Source organism: Pleurodeles waltl, chromosome 12 (assembly GCF_031143425.1).
Source record: "Pleurodeles waltl isolate 20211129_DDA chromosome 12, aPleWal1.hap1.20221129, whole genome shotgun sequence".
NCBI lineage: Eukaryota > Metazoa > Chordata > Amphibia > Caudata > Salamandridae > Pleurodeles > Pleurodeles waltl.
Window position 1 is genome coordinate 106,826,241 of NC_090451.1, and position 22,926 is coordinate 106,849,166.

The 22,926-nt window shown below is 43.2% G+C and overlaps 4 non-coding genes across 4 annotated transcripts; all 4 read right to left on the reverse strand.

Annotated features, from left to right (window-relative positions):
• Positions 1-5,126: 5,126 nt before the first annotated feature.
• Positions 5,127-5,200, reverse strand: TRNAI-AAU (transfer RNA isoleucine (anticodon AAU)). Its single transcript has one exon. It is a non-coding gene; the product is annotated as a tRNA-Ile (tRNA).
• A 3,593-nt stretch (positions 5,201-8,793) lies between these two features.
• On the reverse strand, positions 8,794-8,867 carry TRNAI-AAU (transfer RNA isoleucine (anticodon AAU)). The gene has a single exon. It is a non-coding gene; the product is annotated as a tRNA-Ile (tRNA).
• A 3,594-nt stretch (positions 8,868-12,461) lies between these two features.
• TRNAI-AAU (transfer RNA isoleucine (anticodon AAU)) lies at positions 12,462-12,535 on the reverse strand. Its single transcript has one exon. It is a non-coding gene; the product is annotated as a tRNA-Ile (tRNA).
• Positions 12,536-19,798: 7,263 nt separating this feature from the next.
• On the reverse strand, positions 19,799-19,872 carry TRNAI-AAU (transfer RNA isoleucine (anticodon AAU)). Its single transcript has one exon. It is a non-coding gene; the product is annotated as a tRNA-Ile (tRNA).
• Positions 19,873-22,926: the final 3,054 nt, after the last annotated feature.

The following is a 22,926-nucleotide window of genomic DNA, read 5'->3' on the forward strand; positions in this document are numbered from 1 at the left end:
AGAACAATTGGGGAGCTGGGAGCCTTAAAATGCTTTCTTCTCTTCATTTGATACTTTGGAAGATGGGGTAACTTTAAGGCCTAGCCTTACCTTTGCTGCAAAGGTTAAGTCTATTTTTGATAGATCTTAGGAAATAATTCTTCCTTCTTTCATTCCCTCTCCTTCCTCTCCGGAGGAACATTTGCTGAATACACTTGATGTTTAAAGAGCTCTTTTCATTTATGTCACCAGGCCTCTGCAGTTCAGGAAAACCGACTCCTTGTTTGTGACTTTTGGACAGCCTGGAAAAGACAAGAAGGTGACTTTTATGACTCTGAGTAGGTGGATTAAGTTGTCAATTTTTCTGGCTTTGCAAGGCTTTTTAGAATATCTTCCAGTTCAGGGATGGTCTACGAGAGGAATGGCCACCTCCTGGGTTGAATTCCAGTGTGTAACAATCTAGGAAATTACTAGGGTGGCTACTTGGTCCTCAGAGCACACATTTGTCAAGCATTATGGCTTAATCATTTTTCTGTTTTGCATTTGAGTACCAATGTTTTGAACTCTGCATTACCCTTAGTCCATCTTGTCTTTGTCTCAAACATTACATCCTGCCCACCTTCCAATCAGTCCTTTGGCAAGGGCTTGGCACCCAGGTTGGGTGCATGGGGCTAGCATTTAAGGATCCTCCTGTTCTTTCTTCCTGTTGGAAGGTGACATCACCTTACTTTGTAATGACTGTCACAAGGAAGCAATGGACTAAGGCTAATGAAGATTTCCAATAAGTAACCAACGCATCACCATTCTTTCTGAATGTGCGTGGCTCCTTCCGCAGGACTTGTTCTTTGTATGATTCCTGGATTTTCAGAAGCCCTTTGATGGCAGCACCCCCACACTGAAAATTGTTTCAGCAGCACTGTAGAAGGGTCAGTTGTCATGCTCATCTGCGGCGTAAATTTGCATTGAAGTAGTCTAACTCCCCAGGCCTTGTCTTTTGCTCAATTTGCCTTTGTGAGTTTTCTCTCAATCACTGTCGACTTCCTTTGATTTTTCTTTCTTCTTTCACTTCACCTTCGCCTTCAGTGTATCTTTCGGCCCTCTTAAGAGACACACCCCCTTGTAGCCACTTCTATACTTCTGTCACCTAATTATTTTCCTATCCTTTCCCCTGTAACGTTGCTGATCCTAGCTATAGCATCACTATCCAGAATCTGTTCACCTGAGTTATGTTCCTCTTATCCCCACGCATCTAATAATCAGCTCTTGGTCTCCCTCCACCTCTCACGAGACATAGTCTGAGGCAGTGTCTCCATCTTGGAGAGACAATCCCTTGCACTTGTGTTGTTCTACTGGCGCTGCCGGCTTGAGCTTTGGTCAGCAGTGGCAAAAGAAGGACTAATGGAAAGTGAACGTATACTGGAGCAACAGAGTGTATGGATTTATAAGAGCTTGATTAAATGAGAAAAAAAGAGTTTAGTTGAGAGAAAAAATGCAACCTGGCGCGTACGGGGATCAAACCCACAACCTTGGCGTTATTAGCACCATGCTCTAACCAACTGAGCTAACTGGCCATGGGTACTAGAGATATCCTTTTTCCATGAAATGCAGATACATAGAAGAGTTGGTCTCACTATCGCAATTCCTTCATACTTTTCTCCTTCCGCCCCCTGTCTGGATTACAATAACAAGAGCTGTGGAGTGCTGCACGCCAGCCTCAGTGCCTCTTCTTTCACTCAATCTCACTGTGTGCTGTGATATCTTTGTAACATAGCTTGTTGCCGGAAAAAAAGGAAAGGATGGATAGTATTTTTATTCTTTTACAACAAAACCCAAAATGCATCGGCTTGCTTGGTCATTAAGTTTACAAGGCCAGCTGCTTTTGAGATATTATAATTATAGTGGTTATTCGGTATTGGAGGTAAGAGAGTTTTTTTTAGGTCTGGCCGTTCCTTCTGCTTCAAATTACTTGAGCTCATGTCAACAAAGTAACAACAAAACATAGCCAACGGTTCGTTGCTCAAGCCTTCCCTACTGCGCCTTCCCATGTCTCTCCTGCCGACCACAGTGCAGGAAATCTGAGTTTGCATTTGCGCGAAGAGACGTACAACACAAGAAGGCGCGCTTTCGTGCGCCGGGCACCACCCGGCCTGTGCATTCCTCACTGTCGTGAGATCAGTTTACTCAGCAGAGCATGACGCTGCAATTGGTTAGTAGGGCAGGCCTGACCAGAATAGTATATTTGGGGTCATGTATTTGATTGCATTTTTAAAACAGTAACAGAACTTAACTGCAATGTTTAAATAGGTCTAGACATATTTAAACAGTGTCAATTTAATAGAAGAATTGTGGACAATTCAGAGGGGCGGCACCAATGTTTTTTTTTCCCATTGGGTGGATGCGGCATTAAAGAGTTTGAAGACCACTGGTCTAAGTGGACACTAATACACCTGGATGCTCCTGAATTCCTCGCAACAGATGCCAGCAAACCTGGCTGGAGAGCTACTTTGTTGGACTGATCCTGTCGATTGAAGTGGTCTTTCCTAGAGAGTCGGAGGTCATGGAAATAGATGGAGTTGATGGTAATCTTCAGGGCTTTGAAGTTTTCCCATCATCATCTGTCTCAAAAATATGTGCTAGTAAAGACAGAGAATAAGGTAGCTGTCTTTTACATTAACCAACAGTGAAGCATGCATTTAAAATCCCTCAATGCAATAGCAGAACAATTGGGTTATTGGGCAGAGATCAACCTGTTGCACACGTCGGCAGTACACATCAAGGGCACCGACAATGTGATGGCAGACAGCTGGAGGTTTCCAAATTTGCTGGAGTTGACGTTATCCAGGTCGTTGTTTTGAGAGATATGCCGAGAGTTTGTGAAACCCTTTCTGGATCTCTTTTCAAACAAGGACAATGCTCATCTTTGTCGATTCTGATCCTGGCTTCCGGAACAAGGAGCCTAGGTAGTGGACGTATTGGTGATAAAGTGGCTGAGAAGTCTCCTTTATACATTCCCCCACTTTTTATTCATCCAGATGGTTCTCTTCAAGTCTCAGCAGGGGGGAGGGAACTTTATTCTTATGAGCCCTTATTGGCCAGAGATGTCATGGTTTCCTCTTCTGAACCCCTGGCTCTTCTACCTCCTTGGGTACTGCTCAAGTGTGTCTCTCTCAGAACGTCGTCCCTGACCTTGTTGCTCCAACTCACTCTATCGCATTGGAGGTTGAGAAGTCTGGACTGCTAGCAAAGGGTCTTTCCTCTTCCTTAGTGGAGTTAATTCAGCACTCCAGCAGGCCTTCTACTTCGAAGTCTTACTCAAAGAACTGGAAGTCTTTTGAGACGTGATGTTCTGCTCATGATCTTTTGGCACCTACCTCTAGTTTGTCTTCTGAATGGGTTTCACTTGAATCTCTTTCCACTCTGAAAGCTCATTGCTTTGCGATAAAGGTTTTTAGGGACTTTTCTGTACCTTCGTCGATGTTACAATCTTTGGTGTCTAGACTGTTCTGATCTTTTGACAATTGTAAGACCAGTTGAAAAATCCCTTTTCTCCAACTCAGAATCTTCCTACTCTTTTATAGGCTTTGCAATTTTATCTCTTTGAAGATCTGGATACTGTAGACATAAAGATTGTTTCCTATAAAGTTATTTTCCTATTTCCTATCACCTTGCTGAGAACAATTGGGGAGCTGGGAGCCTTAAAATGCTGTCCTCTCTTCATTTGATACTTTGGAAGATGGGGTAACTTTAAGGCCTAGCCTTACCTTTGCTGCAAAGGTTAAGTCTATTTTTGATAGATCTTAGGAAATAATTCTTCCTTCTTTCATTCCCTCTCCTTCCTCTCTGGAGGAACATTTGCTGAATACACTTGATGTTTAAAGAGCTCTTTTCATTTATGTCACCAGGCCTCTGCAGTTCAGGAAAACCGACTCCTTGTTTGTGACTTTTGGACAGCCTGGAAAAGACAAGAAGGTGACTTTTATGACTCTGAGTAGGTGGATTAAGTTGTCAATTTTTCTGGCTTTGCAAGGCTTTTTAGAATATCTTCCAGTTCAGGGATGGTCTACGAGAGGAATGGCCACCTCCTGGGTTGAATTCCAGTGAGTAACAATCTAGGAAATTCCTAGGGTGGCTACTTGGTCCTCAGAGCATACATTTATCAAGCATTATGGCTTAATAATTTTTCTGTTTTGCATTTCAGTACCAATGTTTTGAACTCTGCATTACCCTCAGTCCATCTTGTCTTTGTCACAAACATTACATCCTGCCCACCTTCCCATCAATCCTTTGGCAAGGGCTTGGCACCCAGGTTGGGTGCATGGGGCTAGCATTTAAGGATCCTCCTGTTCTTTCTTCCTGTTGGAAGTTGACATCACCTTACTTTGTAATGACTGTCACAAAGACGCAATGGACTAAGGCTAATGAAGATTACCAATGAGTAACCAACGCATCACCATTCTTTCTGAATGTGCGTGGCTCATTCCGCAGGACTTGTTCTTTGTATGATTCCTGGATTTTCAGAAGCCCTTTGATGGCAGCACCCCCACACTGAAAATTGTTTCAGCACCACTGTACAAGGGTCAGTTGTCATGCTCATCTGCGGCGTAAATTTGCATTGAAGTAGTCTAACTCCCCAGGCCTTGTCTTTTGCTCAATTTGCCTTTGTGAGTTTTCTCTCAATCACTGTCGACTTCCTTTGATCTTTCTTTCTTCTTTCACTTCACCTTCGCCTTCAGTGTATCTTTCGGCCCTCTTAAGAGACACACCCCCTTGTAGCCACTTCTATACTTCTGTCACCTAATTATTTTCCTATCCTTTCCCCTGTAACGTTGCTGATCCTAGCTATAGCATCACTATCCAGAATCTGTTCACCTGAGTTATGTTCCTCTTATCCCCACGCATCTAATAATCAGCTCTTGGTCTCCCTCCACCTCTCACGAGACATAGTCTGAGGCAGTGTCTCCATCTTGGAGAGACAATCCCTTGCACTTGTGTTGTTCTACTGGCGCTGCCGGCTTGAGCTTTGGTCAGCAGTGGCAAAAGAAGGACTAATGGAAAGTGAACGTATACTGGAGCAACAGAGTGTATGGATTTATAAGAGGCTGATTAAATGAGAAAAAAAGAGTTTAGTTGAGAGAAAAAATGCAACCTGGCCCATACGGGGATCAAACCCGCGACCTTGGCGTTATTAGCACCACACTCTAACCAACTGAGCTAACCGGCCATGAGTACTAAAGGTATCCTTTTTCCATTAAATGCAGATAGATAGGAGAGTTGGTCTCACTTTCGCAATTCCTTCAAACTTTTCTCCTTCCGCCCCCTGTCTGGATTACAATAACAAGAGCTGTGGAGTGCTGCACGCCAGCCTCAGTGCCTCTTCTTTCACTCAATCTCACTGTGTGCTGTGATATCTTTGTAACATCGCTTGTTGCCGGAAAAAAAGGAAAGGATGGATAGTATTTTTATTCTTTTACAACAAAACCCAAAATGCATCGGCTTGCTTGCTCATTAAGTTTACAAGGCCAGCTGCTTTTGAGATATTATAATTATAGTGGTTATTCGGCGTTGCAGGTGAGAGAGTTTTTTTTAGGTCTGGCTGTTCCTTCTGCTTCAAATTACTTGAGCTCATGTCAACAAAGTAACAACAAAACATAGCCAACGGTTCGTTGCTCAAGCCTTCCCTACTGCGCCTTCCCATGTCTCTCCTGCCGACCACAGTGCAGGAAATCGGAGTTTGCATTTGCGCGAAGAGACGTACAACACAAGAAGGCGCGCTTTTGTGCGCCGGGCACCACCCGGCCTGTGCATTCCTCACTGTCGTGAGAACAGTTTACTCAGCAGAGCATGACGATGCAATTGGTTAGTAGGGCAGGCCTGACCAGAATAGTATATTTAGGGTCATGTATTTGATTGCATTTTTAAAACAGTAATAGAACTTAACTGCAATGTTTAAATAGGTCTAGACATATTTAAACAGTGTCAATTTAATAGAAGAATTGTGGACAATTCAGAGGGGAGGCACCAATGTTTTTTTTTCCCATTGGGTGGATGCAGCATTAAAGAGTTTGAAGACCACTGGTCTAAGTGGACACTAATACACCTGGATGCTACTGCATTCCTCGCAACAGATGCCAGCAAACCTGGCTGGAGAGCTACTGTGTTGGACTGATCCTGTCAATTCAAGTGGTCTTTCCTAGAGAGTCGGAGGTCATGGAAATAGATGGAGTTGATGGTAATCTTCAGGGCTTTGAAGTTTTCCCATCATCATCTGTCTCAAAAAAATGTGCTAGTAAAGACAGAGAATAAGGTAGCTGTCTTTTACATTAACCAACAGTGAAGCATGCATTCAAAATCCCTCAATGCAATAGCAGAACAATTGGGTTATTGGGCAGAGATCAACCTGTTGCACACGTCGGCAGTACACATCAAGAGCACCGACAATGTGATGGCAGACAGCTGGAGGTTTCCAAATTTGCTGGAGTTGACGTTATCCAGGTCGTTGTTTTGAGAGATATGCCAAGAGTTTGTGAAACCCTTTCTGGATCTCTTTTCAAACAAGGACAATGCTCATCTTTGTCGATTCTGATCCAGGCTTCCGGAACAAGGAGCCTAGGTAGTGGACGTATTGGTGATAAAGTGGCTGAGAAGTCTCCTTTATACATTCCCCCACTTTTTATTGATCCAGATGGCTCTCTTCAAGTCTCAGCAGGGGGGAGGGAACTTTATTCTTGTGGGCCCTTATTGGCCAGAGATGTCATGGTTTCCTCTTCTGAACCCCTGGCTCTTCTACCTCCTTGGGTACTGCTCAAGTGTGTCTCTGTCAGAACGTCGTCCCTGACCTTCTTGCTCCAACTCACTCTATCGCTTTGGAGGTTGAGAAGTCTGGACTGCTAGCAAAGGGTCTTTCCTCTTCCTTAGTGGAGTTAATTCAGCACTCCAGCAGGCCTTCTACTTCGAAGTCTTTCACAAAGAACTGGAAGTCTTTTGAGACGTGATGTTCTGCTCATGATCTTTTGGCACCTACCTATAGTTTGTCTGCTATTTTGCATTTTCTTCTGAATGGGTTTCACTTGAATCTCTTTCCACTCTGAAAGCTCATTGCTTTGCGATAAAGGTTTTTAGGGACTTTTCTGTACCTTCGTCGATGTTACAGTCTTTGGTGTCTAGACTGTTCTGATCTTTTGTCAATTGTAAGACCAGTTGAAAAATCCCTTTTCTCCAACTCAGAATCTTCCTACTCTTTTATAGGCTTTGCAATTTTATCTCTTTGAGGATCTGGATCCTGTAGACATAAAGATTGTTTCCTATAAAGTTATTTTCCTATTTCCTATCACCTTGCTGAGAACAATTGGGGAGCTGGGAGCCTTAAAATGCTGTCCTCTCTTCATTTGATACTTTGGAAGATGGGGTAACTTTAAGGCCTAGCCTTACCTTTGCTGCAAAGGTTAAGTCTATTTTTGATAGATCTTAGGAAATAATCCTTCCTTCTTTCATTCCCTCTCCTTCCTCTCCGGAGGAACATTTGCTGAATACACTTGATGTTTAAAGAGCTCTTTTCATTTATGTCACCAGGCCTCTGCAGTTCATGAAAACCGACTCCTTGTTTGTGACTTTTGGACAGCCTGGAAAAGACAAGAAGGTGACTTTTATGACTCTGAGTAGGTGGATTAAGTTGTCAATTTTTCTGGCTTTGCAAGGCTTTTTAGAATAACTTCCAGTTCAGGGATGCTCTACGAGAGGAATGGCCACCTCCTGGGTTGAATTCCAGTGAGTAACAATCTAGGAAATTCCTAGGGTGGCTACTTGGTCCTCAGAGCATACATTTGTCAAGCATTATCGCTTAATAATTTTTCTGTTTTGCATTTGAGTACCAATGTTTTGAACTCTGCATTACCCTTAGTCCATCTTGTCCTTGTCACAAACATTACATCCTGCCCGCCTTCCCATCAGTCCTTTGGCAAGGGCTTGGCACCCAGGTTGGGTGCATGGGGATAGCATTTAAGGATCCTCCTGTTCTTTCTTCCTGTTGGAAGGTGAAATCACCTTACTTTGTAATGACTGTCACAAGGACGCAATGGACTAAGCCTAATGAAGATTACCAATAAGTAACCAACGCATCACTACTCTTTCTGAATGTGCGTGGCTCATTCCGCAGGACTTGTTCTTTGTATGATTCCTGGATTTTCAGAAGCCCTTTGATGGCAGCACCCCCACACTGAAAATTGTTTCAGCACCACTATACAAGGGTCAGTTGTCATGCTCATCTGCGGCGTAAATTTGCATTGAAGTAGTCTAACTCCCCAGGCCTTGTCTTTTGCTCAATTTGCCTTTGTGAGTTTTCTCTCAATCACTGTCGACTTCCTTTGATTTTTCTTTCTTCTTTCACTTCACCTTCGCCTTCAGTGTATCTTTCGGCCCTCTTAAGAGACACACCCCCTTGTAGCCACTTCTATACTTCTGTCACCTAATTATTTTCCTATCCTTTCCCCTGTAACGTTGCTGATCCTAGCTATAGCATCACTATCCAGAATCTGTTCACCTGAGTTATGTTCCTCTTATCCCCACGCATCTAATAATCAGCTCTTGGTCTCCCTCCACCTCTCACGAGACATAGTCTGAGGCAGTGTCTCCATCTTGGAGAGACAATCCCTTGCACTTGTGTTGTTCTACTGGCGCTGCCGGCTTGAGCTTTGGTCAGCAGTGGCAAAAGAAGGACTAATGGAAAGTGAACGTATACTGGAGCAACAGAGTGTATGGATTTATAAGAGCTTGATTAAATGAGAAAAAAAGAGTTTAGTTGAGAGAAAAAATGCAACCTGGCCCGTACGGGGATCAAACCCACAACCTTGGCGTTATTAGCACCATGCTCTAACCAACTGAGCTAACCGGCCATGAGTACTAGAGATATCCTTTTTCCATGAAATGCAGATACATAGAAGAGTTGGTCTCACTATCGCAATTCCTTCATACTTTTCTCCTTCCGCCCCCTGTCTGGATTACAATAACAAGAGCTGTGGAGTGCTGCACGCCAGCCTCAGTGCCTCTTCTTTCACTCAATCTCACTGTGTGCTGTGATATCTTTGTAACATAGCTTGTTGCCGGAAAAAAAGGAAAGGATGGATAGTATTTTTATTCTTTTACAACAAAACCCAAAATGCATCGGCTTGCTTGGTCATTAAGTTTACAAGGCCAGCTGCTTTTGAGATATTATAATTATAGTGGTTATTCGGTATTGGAGGTAAGAGAGTTTTTTTTAGGTCTGGCCGTTCCTTCTGCTTCAAATTACTTGAGCTCATGTCAACAAAGTAACAACAAAACATAGCCAACGGTTCGTTGCTCAAGCCTTCCCTACTGCGCCTTCCCATGTCTCTCCTGCCGACCACAGTGCAGGAAATCTGAGTTTGCATTTGCGCGAAGAGACGTACAACACAAGAAGGCGCGCTTTCGTGCGCCGGGCACCACCCGGCCTGTGCATTCCTCACTGTCGTGAGATCAGTTTACTCAGCAGAGCATGACGCTGCAATTAGTTAGTAGGGGAGGCCTGACCAGAATAGTATATTTGGGGTCATGTATTTGATTGCATTTTTAAAACAGTAACAGAACTTAACTGCAATGTTTAAATAGGTCTAGACATATTTAAACAGTGTCAATTTAATAGAAGAATTGTGGACAATTCAGAGGGGCGGCACCAATGTTTTTTTTTCCCATTGGGTGGATGCGGCATTAAAGAGTTTGAAGACCACTGGTCTAAGTGGACACTAATACACCTGGATGCTCCTGAATTCCTCGCAACAGATGCCAGCAAACCTGGCTGGAGAGCTACTTTGTTGGACTGATCCTGTCGATTCAAGTGGTCTTTCCTAGAGAGTCGGAGGTCATGGAAATAGATGGAGTTGATGGTAATCTTCAGGGCTTTGAAGTTTTCCCATCATCATCTGTCTCAAAAATATGTGCTAGTAAAGACAGAGAATAAGGTAGCTGTCTTTTACATTAACCAACAGTGAAGCATGCATTCAAAATCCCTCAATGCAATAGCAGAACAATTGGGTTATTGGGCAGAGATCAACCTGTTGCACACGTCGGCAGTACACATCAAGGGCACCGACAATGTGATGGCAGACAGCTGGAGGTTTCCAAATTTGCTGGAGTTGACGTTATCCAGGTCATTGTTTTGAGAGATATGCCGAGAGTTTGTGAAACCCTTTCTGGATCTCTTTTCAAACAAGGACAATGCTCATCTTTGTCGATTCTGATCCAGGTTTCCGTAACAAGGAGCCTAGGTAGTGGACGTATTGGTGATAAAGTGGCTGAGAAGTCTCCTTTATACATTCCCCCACTTTTTATTGATCCAGATGGTTCTCTTCAAGTCTCAGCAGGGGGAGGGAACTTTATTCTTGTGGGCCCTTATTGGCCAGAGATGTCATGGTTTCCTCTTCTGAACCCCTGGCTCTTCAACCTCCTTGGGTACTGGTCAAGTGTGTCTCTCTCAGAATGTCGTCCCTGACCTTCTTGCTCCAACTCACTCTATCGCTTTGGAGGTTGAGAAGTCTGGACTGCTAGCAAAGGGTCTTTCCTCTTCCTTAGTGGAGTTAATTCAGCACTCCAGCAGGCCTTCTACTTCGAAGTCTTACTCAAAGAACTGGAAGTCTTTTGAGACGTGATGTTCTGCTCATGATCTTTTGGCACCTACCTGTTGTTTGTCTGCTATTTTGCATTTTCTTCTGAATGGGTTTCACTTGAATCTCTTTCCACTCTGAAAGCTCATTGCTTTTGCGATAAAGGTTTTTAGGGACTTTTCTGTACCTTCGTCGATGTTACAATCTTTGGTGTCTAGACTGTTCTGATCTTTTCTCAATTGTAAGACCAGTTGAAAAATCCCTTTTCTCCAACTCAGAATCTTCCTACTCTTTTATAGGCTTTGCAATTTTATCTCTTTGAGGATCTGGATACTGTAGACTTAAAGATTGTTTCCTATAAAGTTATTTTCCTATTTCCTATCACCTTGCTGAGAACAATTGGGGAGCTGGGAGCCTTAAAATGCTGTCCTCTCTTCATTTGATACTTTGGAAGATGGGGTAACTTTAAGGCCTAGCCTTACCTTTGCTGCAAAGGTTAAGTCTATTTTTGATAGATCTTAGGAAATAATTCTTCCTTCTTTCATTCCCTCTCCTTCCTCTCCGGATGAACATTTGCTGAATACACTTGATGTTTAAAGAGCTCTTTTCATTTATGTCACCAGGCCTCTGTAGTTCAGGAAAACCGAATCCTTGTTTGTGACTTTTCGACAGCCTTGAAAAGACAAGAAGGTGACTTTTATGACTCTGAGTAGGTGGATTAAGTTGTCAATTTTTCTGGCTTTGTAAGGCTTTTTAGAATATCTTCCAGTTCAGGGATGGTCTACGAGAGGAATGGCCACCTCCTGGGTTGAATTCCAGTGAGTAACAATATAGGAAATTCCTAGGGTGGCTACTTGGTCATCAGAGCATACATTTGTCAAGCATTATTGCTTAGTAATTTTTCTGTTTTGCATTTGAGTACCAATGTTTTGAACTCTGCATTACCCTTAGTCCATCTTCTCCTTGTCACAAACATTATATCCTGCCCACCTTCCCATCAGTCCTTTGGCAAGGGCTTGGCACCCAGGTTGGGTGCATGGGGCTAGCATTTAAGGATCCTCCTGTTCTTTCTTCCTGTTGGAAGGTGACATCACCTTACTTTGTAATGACTGTCACAAGGACGCAATGGACTAAGGCTAATGAAGATTACCAATAAGTAACCAACGCATCACCACTCTTTCTGAATGTGCGTGGCTCATTCCGCAGGACTTGTTCTTTGTATGATTCCTGGATTTTCAGAAGCCCTTTGATGGCAGCACCCCCACACTGAAAATTGTTTCAGCACCACTGGACAAGGGTCAGTTGTCATGCTCATCTGCGGCGTAAATTTGCATTGAAGTAGTCTAAGTCCCCAGGCCTTGTCTTTTGCTCAATTTGCATTTATGAGTTTTCTCTCAATCACTGTCGACTTCCTTTGATCTTTCTTTCTTCTTTCACTTCACCTTCGCCTTCAGTGTATCTTTCGGCCCTCTTAAGAGACACACCCCCTTGTAGCCACTTCTATACTTCTGTCACCTAATTATTTTCCTATCCTTTCCCCTGTAACGTTGCTGATCCTAGCTATAGCATCACTATCCAGAATCTGTTCACCTGAGTTATGTTCCTCTTATCCCCACGCATCTAATAATCAGCTCTTGGTCTCCCTCCACCTCTCACGAGACATAGTCTGAGGCAGTGTCTCCATCTTGGAGAGACAATCCCTTGCACTTGTGTTGTTCTACTGGCGCTGCCGGCTTGAGCTTTGGTCAGCAGTGGCAAAAGAAGGACTAATGGAAAGTGAACGTATACTGGAGCAACAGAGTGTATGGATTTATAAGAGCTTGATTAAATTAGAAAAAAAAGAGTTTAGTTGAGAGAAAAAATGCAACATCGCCAATACAGGGATCGAACCTGCAACCTTGGCGTTATTAGCACCACGCTCTAACCAACTGAGCTAACCGGCTATGGGTACAAAAGATATCCTTTTTCCTTGAAATGCAGATTCAGAGAAGAGTTGGTCTCACTATCGCAATTCCTTTATACTTTTCTCCTTCCGCCCCCTGTCTGGATTACAATAACAAGAGCTGTGGAGTGCTGCACGCCAGCCTCAGTGCCTCTTCTTTCACTCAATCTCACTGTGTGCTGTGATATCTTTGTAACATCGCTTGTTGCCGGAAAAAAAGGAAAGGATGGATAGTATTTTTATTCTTTTACAACAAAACCCAAAATGCATCGGCTTGCTTGGTCATTAAGTTTACAAGGCCAGCTGCTTTTGAGATATTATAATTATAGTGGTTATTCGGTGTTAAAGGTAAGAGAGTTTTTTTTAGGTCTGGCCGTTCCTTCTGCTTCAAATTACTTGAGCTCATGTCAACAAAGTAACAACAAAACATAGCCAACGGTTCGTTGCTCAAGCCTTCCCTACTGCACCTTCCCATGACTCTCCTGCCGACCACAGTGCAGGAAATCTGAGTTTGCATTTGCGCGAAGAGACGTACAACACAAGAAGGCGCGCTTTCGTGCGCCGGGCACCACCCGGCCTGTGCATTCCTCACTGTCGTGAGATCAGTTTACTCAGCAGAGCATGACGCTGCAATTGGTTAGTAGGGTCTGCCTGACCAGAATAGTATATTTGGGGTCATGTATTTGATTGCATTTTTAAAACAGTAACAGAACTTAACTGCAATGTTTAAATAGGTCTAGACATATTTAAACAGTGTCAATTTAATAGAAGAATTGTGGACAATTCAGAGGGGCGGTACCAATGTTTTTTTTTCCCATTGGGTGGATGCGGCATTAAAGAGTTTGAAGACCACTGGTCTAAGTGGACACTAATACACCTGGATGCTCCTGAATTCCTCGCAACAGATGCCAGCAAACCTGGCTGGAGAGCTACTGTGTTGGACTGATCCTGTCGATTCAAGTGGTCTTTCCTAGAGAGTCGGAGGTCATGGAAATAGATGGAGTTGATGGTAATCTTCAGGGCTTTGAAGTTTTCCCATCATCATCTGTCTCAAAAATATGTGCTAGTAAAGACAGAGAATAAGGTAGCTGTCTTTTACATTAACCAACAGTGAAGCATGAATTCAAAATCCCTCAATGCAATAGCAGAACAATTGGGTTATTGGGCAGAGATCAACCTGTTGCACACGTCGGCAGTACACATCAAGAGCACCGACAATATGATGGCAGACAGCTGGAGGTTTCCAAATTTGCTGGAGTTGACGTTATCCAGGTCGTTGTTTTGAGAGATATGCAGAGAGTTTGTGAAACCCTTTCTGGATCTCTTTTCAAACAAGGACAATGCTCATCTTTGTCGATTATGATCCAGGCTTCCGGAACAAGGAGCCTAGGTAGTGGACGTATTGGTGATAAAGTGGCTGAGAAGTCTCCTTTATACATTCCCCCACTTTTTATTGATCCAGATGGTTCTCTTCAAGTCTCAGCAGGGGGGAGGGAACTTTATTCTTGTGTGCCCTTATTGGCCAGAGATGTCATGGTTTCCTCTTCTGAACCCCTGACTCTTCTACCTCCTTGGGTACTGCTCAAGTGTGTCTCTCTCAGAACGTCCTCCCTGACCTTCTTGCTCCAACTCACTGTATCGCTTTGGAGGTTGAGAAGTCTGGACTGCTAGCAAAGGGTCTTTCCTCTTCCTTACTGGAGTTAATTCAGCACTCCAGCAGGCCTTCTACTTCGAAGTCTTACACAAAGAACTGGAAGTCTTTTGAGACGTGATGTTCTGCTCATGATCTTTTGGCACCTACCTGTAGTTTGTCTGCTATTTTGCATTTTCTTCTGAATAGGTTTCACTTGAATCTCTTTCCACTCTGAAAGCTCATTGCTTTGCGATAAAGGTTTTTAGGGACTTTTCTGTACCTTCGTCGATGTTACAATCTTTGGTGTCTAGACTGTTCTGATCTTTTGTCAATTGTAAGACCAGTTGAAAAATCCCTTTTCTCCAACTCAGAATCTTCCTACTCTTTTATAGGCTTTGCAATTTTATCTCTTTGAGGATCTGGATACTGTAGACATAAAGATTGTTTCCTATAAAGTTATTTTCCTATTTCCTATCACCTTGCTGAGAACAATTGGGGAGCTGGGAGCCTTAAAATGCTGTCTTCTCTTCATTTGATACTTTGGAAGATGGGTTAACTTTAAGGCCTAGCCTTACCTTTGCTGCAAAGGTTAAGTCTATTTTTGATAGATCTTAGAAAATAATTCTTCCTTCTTTCATTCCCTCTCCTTCCTCTCCGGAGGAACATTTGCTGAATACACTTGATGTTTAAAGAGCTCTTTTCATTTATGTCACCAGTCCTCTGCAGTTCAGGAAAACCGACTCCTTGTTTGTGACTTTTCGACAGCCTGGAAAATACAAGAAGGTGACTTGTATGACTCTGAGTAGGTGGATTAAGTTGTCAATTTTTCTGGCTTTGCAAGGCTTTTTAGAATATCTTCCAGTTCAGGGATGGTCTACGAGAGGAATGGCCACCTCCTGGGTTGAATTCCAGTGAGTAACAATCTAGGAAATTCCTAGGGTGGCTACTTGGTCCTCAGAGCATACATTTGTCAAGCATTATCGCTTAATAATTTTTCTGTTTTGCATTTGAGTACCAATGTTTTGAACTCTGCATTACCCTTAGTCCATCTTGTCCTTGTCACAAACATTACATCCTGCCCGCCTTCCCATCAGTCCTTTGGCAAGGGCTTGGCACCCAGGTTGGGTGCATGGGGCTAGCATTAAAGGAACCTCCTGTTCTTTCTTCCTGTTGGAAGGTGACATCACCTTACTTTGTAATGACTGTCACAAGGACGCAATGGACTAAGGCTAATGAAGATTACCAATAAGTAACCAACGCATCACCACTCTTTCTGAATGTGCGTGGCTCATTCCGCAGGACTTGTTCTTTGTATGATTCCTGGATTTTCAGAAGCCCTTTGATGGCAGCACCCCCACACTGAAAATTGTTTCAGCACCACTATACAAGGGTCAGTTGTCATGCTCATCTGCGGCGTAAATTTGCATTGAAGTAGTCTAACTCCCCAGGCCTTGTCTTTTGCTCAATTTGCCTTTGTGAGTTTTCTCTCAATCACTGTCGACTTCCTTTGATTTTTCTTTCTTCTTTCACTTCACCTTCGCCTTCAGTGTATCTTTCGGCCCTCTTAAGAGACACACCCCCTTGTAGCCACTTCTATACTTCTGTCACCTAATTATTTTCCTATCCTTTCCCCTGTAACGTTGCTGATCCTAGCTATAGCATCACTATCCAGAATCTGTTCACCTGAGTTATGTTCCTTTTATCCCCACGCATCTAATAATCAGCTCTTGGTCTCCCTCCACCTCTCACGAGACATAGTCTGAGGCAGTGTCTCCATCTTGGAGAGACAATCCCTTGCACTTGTGTTGTTCTACTGGCGCTGCCGGCTTGAGCTTTGGTCAGCAGTGGCAAAAGAAGGACTAATGGAAAGTGAACGTATAATGGAGCAACAGAGTGTATGGATTTATAAGAGCTTGATTAAATGAGAAAAAAAGAGTTTAGTTGAGAGAAAAAAAATGCAACCTGGCCCGTACGGGGATCAAACCCACAACCTTGGCGTTATTGGCACCATTCTCTAACCAACTGAGCTAACCGGCCATGGGTACTAGAGATATCCTTTTTCCATGAAATGCAGATACATAGAAGAGTTGGTCTCACTATCGCAATTCCTTCATACTTTTCTCCTTCCGCCCCCTGTCTGGATTACAATAACAAGAGCTGTGGAGTGCTGCACGCCAGCCTCAGTGCCTCTTCTTTCACTCAATCTCACTGTGTGCTGTGATATCTTTGTAACATAGCTTGTTGCCGGAAAAAAAGGAAGGGATGGATAGTATTTTTATTCTTTTACAACAAAACCCAAAATGCATCGGCTTGCTTGGTCATTAAGTTTACAAGGCCAGCTGCTTTTGAGATATTATAATTATAGTGTTTATTCGGTATTGGAGGTAAGAGAGTTTTTTTTAGGTCTGGCCGTTCCTTCTGCTTCAAATTACTTGAGCTCATGTCAACAAAGTAACAACAAAACATAGCCAACGGTTCGTTGCTCAAGCCTTCCCTACTGCGCCTTCCCATGTCTCTCCTGCCAACCACAGTGCAGGAAATCTGAGTTTGCATTTGCGCGAAGAGACGTACAACACAAGAAGGCGCGCTTTCGTGCGCCGGGCACCACCCGGCCTGTGCATTCCTCACTGTCGTGAGATCAGTTTACTCAGCAGAGCATGACGCTGCAATTGGTTAGTAGGGCAGGCCTGACCAGAATAGTATATTTGGGGTCATGTATTTGATTGCATTTTTAAAACAGTAACAGAACTTAACTGCAATGTTTAAATAGGTCTAGACATATTTAAACAGTGTCAATTTAATAGAAGAATTGTGGACAATTCAGAGGGGCGGCACCAATGTTTTTTTTTCCCATTGGGTGGATGCGGCATTAAAGAGTTTGAAGACCACTGGTCTAAGTGGACACTAATACACCTGGATGCTCCTGAATTCCTCGCAACAGATGCCAGCAAACATGGCTGGAGAGCTACTTTGTTGGACTGATCCTGTCGATTCAAGTGGTCTTTCCTAGAGAGTCGGAGGTCATGGAAATAGATGGAGTTGATGGTAATCTTCAGGGCTTTGAAGTTTTCCCATCATCATCTGTCTCAAAAATATGTGCTAGTAAAGACAGAGAATAAGGTAGCTGTCTTTTACATTAACCAACAGTGAAGCATGCATTCAAAATCCCTCAATGCAATAGCAGAACAATTGGGTTATTGGGCAGAGATCAACCTGTTGCACACGTCGGCAGTACACATCAAGGGCACCGACAATGTGATGGCAGACAGCTGGAGGTTTCCAAATTTGCTGAAGTTGACGTTATCCAGGTCATTGTTTTGAGAGATATGCCTAGAGTTTGTGAAACCCTTTCTGGATCTCTTTTCAAACAAGGACAATGCTCATCTTTGTCGAATCTGATCCAGGTTTCCGTAACAAGGAGCCTAGGTAGTGGACGTATTGGTGATAAAGTGGCTGAGAAGTCTCCTTTATACATTCACCCACTTTTTATTGATCCAGATGGTTCTCTTCAAGTCTCAGCAGGGGGAGGGAACTTTATTCTTGTGAGCCCTTATTGGCCAGAGATGTCATGGTTTCCTCTTCTGAACCCCTGGCTCTTCTACCTCCTTGGGTACTGCTCAAGTGTGTCTCTCTCAGAATGTCGTCCCTGACCTTCTTGCTCCAACTCACTCTATCGCTTTCGAGGTTGAGAAGTCTGGACTGCTAGCAAAGGGTCTTTCCTCTTCCTTAGTGGAGTTAATTCAGCACTCCAGCAGGCCTTCTACTTCGAAGTCTTACTCAAAGAACTGGAAGTCTTTTGAGACGTGATGTTCTGCTCATGATCTTTTGGCACCTACCTGTTGTTTGTCTGCTATTTTGCATTTTCTTCTGAATGGGTTTCACTTGAATCTCTTTCCACTCTGAAAGCTCATTGCTTTTGCGATAAAGGTTTTTAGGGACTTTTCTGTACCTTCGTCGATGTTACAATCTTTGGTGTCTAGACTGTTCTGATCTTTTCTCAATTGTAAGACCAGTTGAAAAATCCCTTTTCTCCAACTCAGAATCTTCCTACTCTTTTATAGGCTTTGCAATTTTATCTCTTTGAGGATCTGGATACTGTAGACTTAAAGATTGTTTCCTATAAAGTTATTTTCCTATTTCCTATCACCTTGCTGAGAACAATTGGGGAGCTGGGAGCCTTAAAATGCTGTCCTCTCTTCATTTGATACTTTGGAAGATGGGGTAACTTTAAGGCCTAGCCTTACCTTTGCTGCAAAGGTTAAGTCTATTTTTGATAGATCTTAGGAAATAATTCTTCCTTCTTTCATTCCCTCTCCTTCCTCTCCGGAGGAACATTTGCTGAATACACTTGATGTTTAAAGAGCTCTTTTCATTTATGTCACCAGGCCTCTGTAGTTCAGGAAAACCGAATCCTTGTTTGTGACTTTTCGACAGCCTGGAAAAGACAAGAAGGTGACTTGTATGACTCTGAGTAGGTGGATTAAGTTGTCAATTTTTCTGGCTTTGTAAGGCTTTTTAGAATATCTTCCAGTTCAGGGATGGTCTACGAGAGGAATGGCCACCTCCTGGGTTGAATTCCAGTGAGTAACAATCTAGGAAATTCCTAGGGTGGCTACTTGGTCCTCAGAGCATACATTTGTCAAGCATTATCGCTTAGTAATTTTTCTGTTTTGCATTTGAGTACCAATGTTTTGAACTCTGCATTACCCTTAGTCCATCTTGTCCTTGTCACAAACATTATATCCTGCCCACCTTCCCATCAGTCCTTTGGCAAGGGCTTGGCACCCAGGTTGGGTGCATGGGGCTAGCATTTAAGGATCCTCCTGTTCTTTCTTCCTGTTGGAAGGTGACATCACCTTACTTTGTAATGACTGTCACAAGGACGCAATGGACTAAGGCTAATGAAGATTACCAATAAGTAACCAACGCATCACCACTCTTTCTGAATGTGCGTGGCTCATTCCGCAGGACTTGTTCTTTGTATGATTCCTGGATTTTCAGAAGCCCTTTGATGGCAGCACCCCCACACTGAAAATTGTTTCAGCACCACTGGACAAGGGTCAGTTGTCATGCTCATCTGCGGCGTAAATTTGCATTGAAGTAGTCTAAGTCCCCAGGCCTTGTCTTTTGCTCAATTTGCATTTATGAGTTTTCTCTCAATCACTGTCGACTTCCTTTGATCTTTCTTTCTTCTTTCACTTCACCTTCGCCTTCAGTGTATCTTTCGGCCCTCTTAAGAGACACACCCCCTTGTAGCCACTTCTATACTTCTGTCACCTAATTATTTTCCTATCCTTTCCCCTGTAACGTTGCTGATCCTAGCTATAGCATCACTATCCAGAATCTGTTCACCTGAGTTATGTTCCTCTTATCCCCACGCATCTAATAATCAGCTCTTGGTCTCCCTCCACCTCTCACGAGACATAGTCTGAGGCAGTGTCTCCATCTTGGAGAGACAATCCCTTGCACTTGTGTTGTTCTACTGGCGCTGCCGGCTTGAGCTTTGGTCAGCAGTGGCAAAAGAAGGACTAATGGAAAGTGAACGTATACTGGAGCAACAGAGTGTATGGATTTATAAGAGCTTGATTAAATTAGAAAAAAAAGAGTTTAGTTGAGAGAAAAAATGCAACCTCGCCAATACAGGGATCGAACCTGCAACCTTGGCGTTATTAGCACCACGCTCTAACCAACTGAGCTAACCGGCTATGGGTACAAAAGATATCCTTTTTCCTTGAAATGCAGATTCAGAGAAGAGTTGGTCTCACTATCGCAATTCCTTTATACTTTTCTCCTTCCGCCCCCTGTCTGGATTACAATAACAAGAGCTGTGGAGTGCTGCACGCCAGCCTCAGTGCCTCTTCTTTCACTCAATCTCACTGTGTGCTGTGATATCTTTGTAACATCGCTTGTTGCCGGAAAAAAAGGAAAGGATGGATAGTATTTTTATTCTTTTACAACAAAACCCAAAATGCATCGGCTTGCTTGGTCATTAAGTTTACAAGGCCAGCTGCTTTTGAGATATTATAATTATAGTGGTTATTCGGTGTTAAAGGTAAGAGAGTTTTTTTTAGGTCTGGCCGTTCCTTCTGCTTCAAATTACTTGAGCTCATGTCAACAAAGTAACAACAAAACATAGCCAACGGTTCGTTGCTCAAGCCTTCCCTACTGCACCTTCCCATGACTCTCCTGCCGACCACAGTGCAGGAAATCTGAGTTTGCATTTGCGCGAAGAGACGTACAACACAAGAAGGCGCGCTTTCGTGCGCCGGGCACCACCCGGCCTGTGCATTCCTCACTGTCGTGAGATCAGTTTACTCAGCAGAGCATGACGCTGCAATTGGTTAGTAGGGTCTGCCTGACCAGAATAGTATATTTGGGGTCATGTATTTGATTGCATTTTTAAAACAGTAACAGAACTTAACTGCAATGTTTAAATAGGTCTAGACATATTTAAACAGTGTCAATTTAATAGAAGAATTGTGGACAATTCAGAGGGGCGGTACCAATGTTTTTTTTTCCCATTGGGTGGATGCGGCATTAAAGAGTTTGAAGACCACTGGTCTAAGTGGACACTAATACACCTGGATGCTCCTGAATTCCTCGCAACAGATGCCAGCAAACCTGGCTGGAGAGCTACTGTGTTGGACTGATCCTGTCGATTCAAGTGGTCTTTTCTAGAGAGTCGGAGGTCATGGAAATAGATGGAGTTGAAGATAATCTTCAGGGCTTTGAAGTTTTCCCATCATCATCTGTCTCAAAAATATGTGCTAGTAAAGACAGAGAATAAGGTAGCTGTCTTTTACATTAACCAACAGTGAAGCATGAATTCAAAATCCCTCAATGCAATAGCAGAACAATTGGGTTATTGGGCAGAGATCAACCTGTTGCACACGTCGGCAGTACACATCAAGGGCACCGACAATGTGATGGCAGACAGCTGGAGGTTTCCAAATTTGCTGGAGTTGACGTTATCCAGGTCGTTGTTTTGAGAGATATGCCGAGAGTTTGTGAAACCCTTTCTGGATCTCTTTTCAAACAAGGACAATGCTCATCTTTGTCGATTCTGATCCAGGCTTCCGGAACAAGGAGCCTAGGTAGTGGACGTATTGGTGATAAAGTGGCTGAGAAGTCTCCTTTATACATTCCTCCACTTTTTATTGATCCAGATGGTTCTCTTCAAGTCTCAGCAGGGGGAGGGAACTTTATTCTTGTGTGCCCTTATTGGCCAGAGATGTCATGGTTTCCTCTTCTGAACCCCTGGCTCTTCTACCTCCTTGGGTACTGCTCAAGTGTTTCTCTCTCAGAACGTCGTCCCTGACCTTCTTGCTCCAACTCACTCTATCGCTTTGGAGGTTGAGAAGTCTGGACTGCTAGCAAAGGGTCTTTCCTCTTCCTTAGTGGGGTTAATTCAGCACTCCAGCAGGGCTTCTACTTCGAAGTCTTACTCAAAGAACTAGAAGTCTTTTGAGACGTGATGTTCTGCTCATGATCTTTTGGCACCTACCTGTAGTTTGTCTGCTATTTTGCATTTTCTTCTGAATGGGTTTCAGTTGAATCTCTTTCCACTCTGAAAGCTCATTGCTTTGCGATAAAGGTTTTTAGGGACTTTTCTGTCCCTTCGTCGATGTTACAATCTTTGGTGTCTAGACTGTTCTGATCTTTTGTCAATTGTAAGACCAGTTGAAAAATCCCTTTTCTCCAACTCAGAATCTTCCTACTCTTTTATAGGCTTTGCAATTTTATCTCTTTGAGGATCTGGATACTGTAGACATAAAGATTGTTTCCTATAAAGTTATTTTCCTATTTCCTATCACCTTGCTGAGAACAATTGGGGAGCTGGGAGCCTTAAAATGCTGTCCTCTCTTCATTTGATACTTTGGAAGATGGGGTAACTTTAAGGCCTAGCCTTACCTTTGCTGCAAAGGTTAAGTCTATTTTTAATAGATCTTAGGAAATAATTCTTCCTTCTTTCATTCCCTCTCCTTCCTCTCTGGAGGAACATTTGCTGAATACACTTGATGTTTAAAGAGCTCTTTTCATTTATGTCACCAGGCCTCTGCAGTTCAGGAAAACCGACTCCTTGTTTGTGACTTTTGGACAGCCTGGAAAAGACAAGAAGGTGACTTTTATGACTCTGAGTAGGTGGATTAAGTTGTCAGTTTTTCTGGCTTTGCAAGGCTTTTTAGAATATCTTCCAGTTCAGGGATGGTCTACGAGAGGAATGGCCACCTCCTGGGTTGAATTCCAGTGAGTAACAATCTAGGAAATTCCTAGGGTGGCTACTAGGTCCTCAGAGCATACATTTGTCAAGCATTATGGCTTAATAATTTTTCTGTTTTGCATTTGAGTACCAATGTTTTGAACTCTGCATTACCCTTAGTCCATCTTGTCTTTGTCACAAACATTACATCCTGCCCACCTTCCCATCAGTCCTTTGGCAAGGGCTTGGCACCCAGGTTGGGTGCATGGGGCTAGCATTTAAGGATCCTCCTGTTCTTTCTTCCTGTTGGAAGGTGACATCACCTTACTTTGTAAAGACTGTCACAAGGACGCAATGGACTAAGGCTAATGAAGATTACCAATAAGTAACCAACGCATCACCATTCTTTCTGAATGTGCGTGGCTGATTCCGTAGGACTTGTTCTTTGTATGATTCCTGGATTTTCAGAAGCCCTTTGATGGCAGCACCCCCACACTGAAAATTGTTTCAGCACCACTGTACAAGGGTCAGTTGTCATGCTCATCTGCGGCGTAAATTT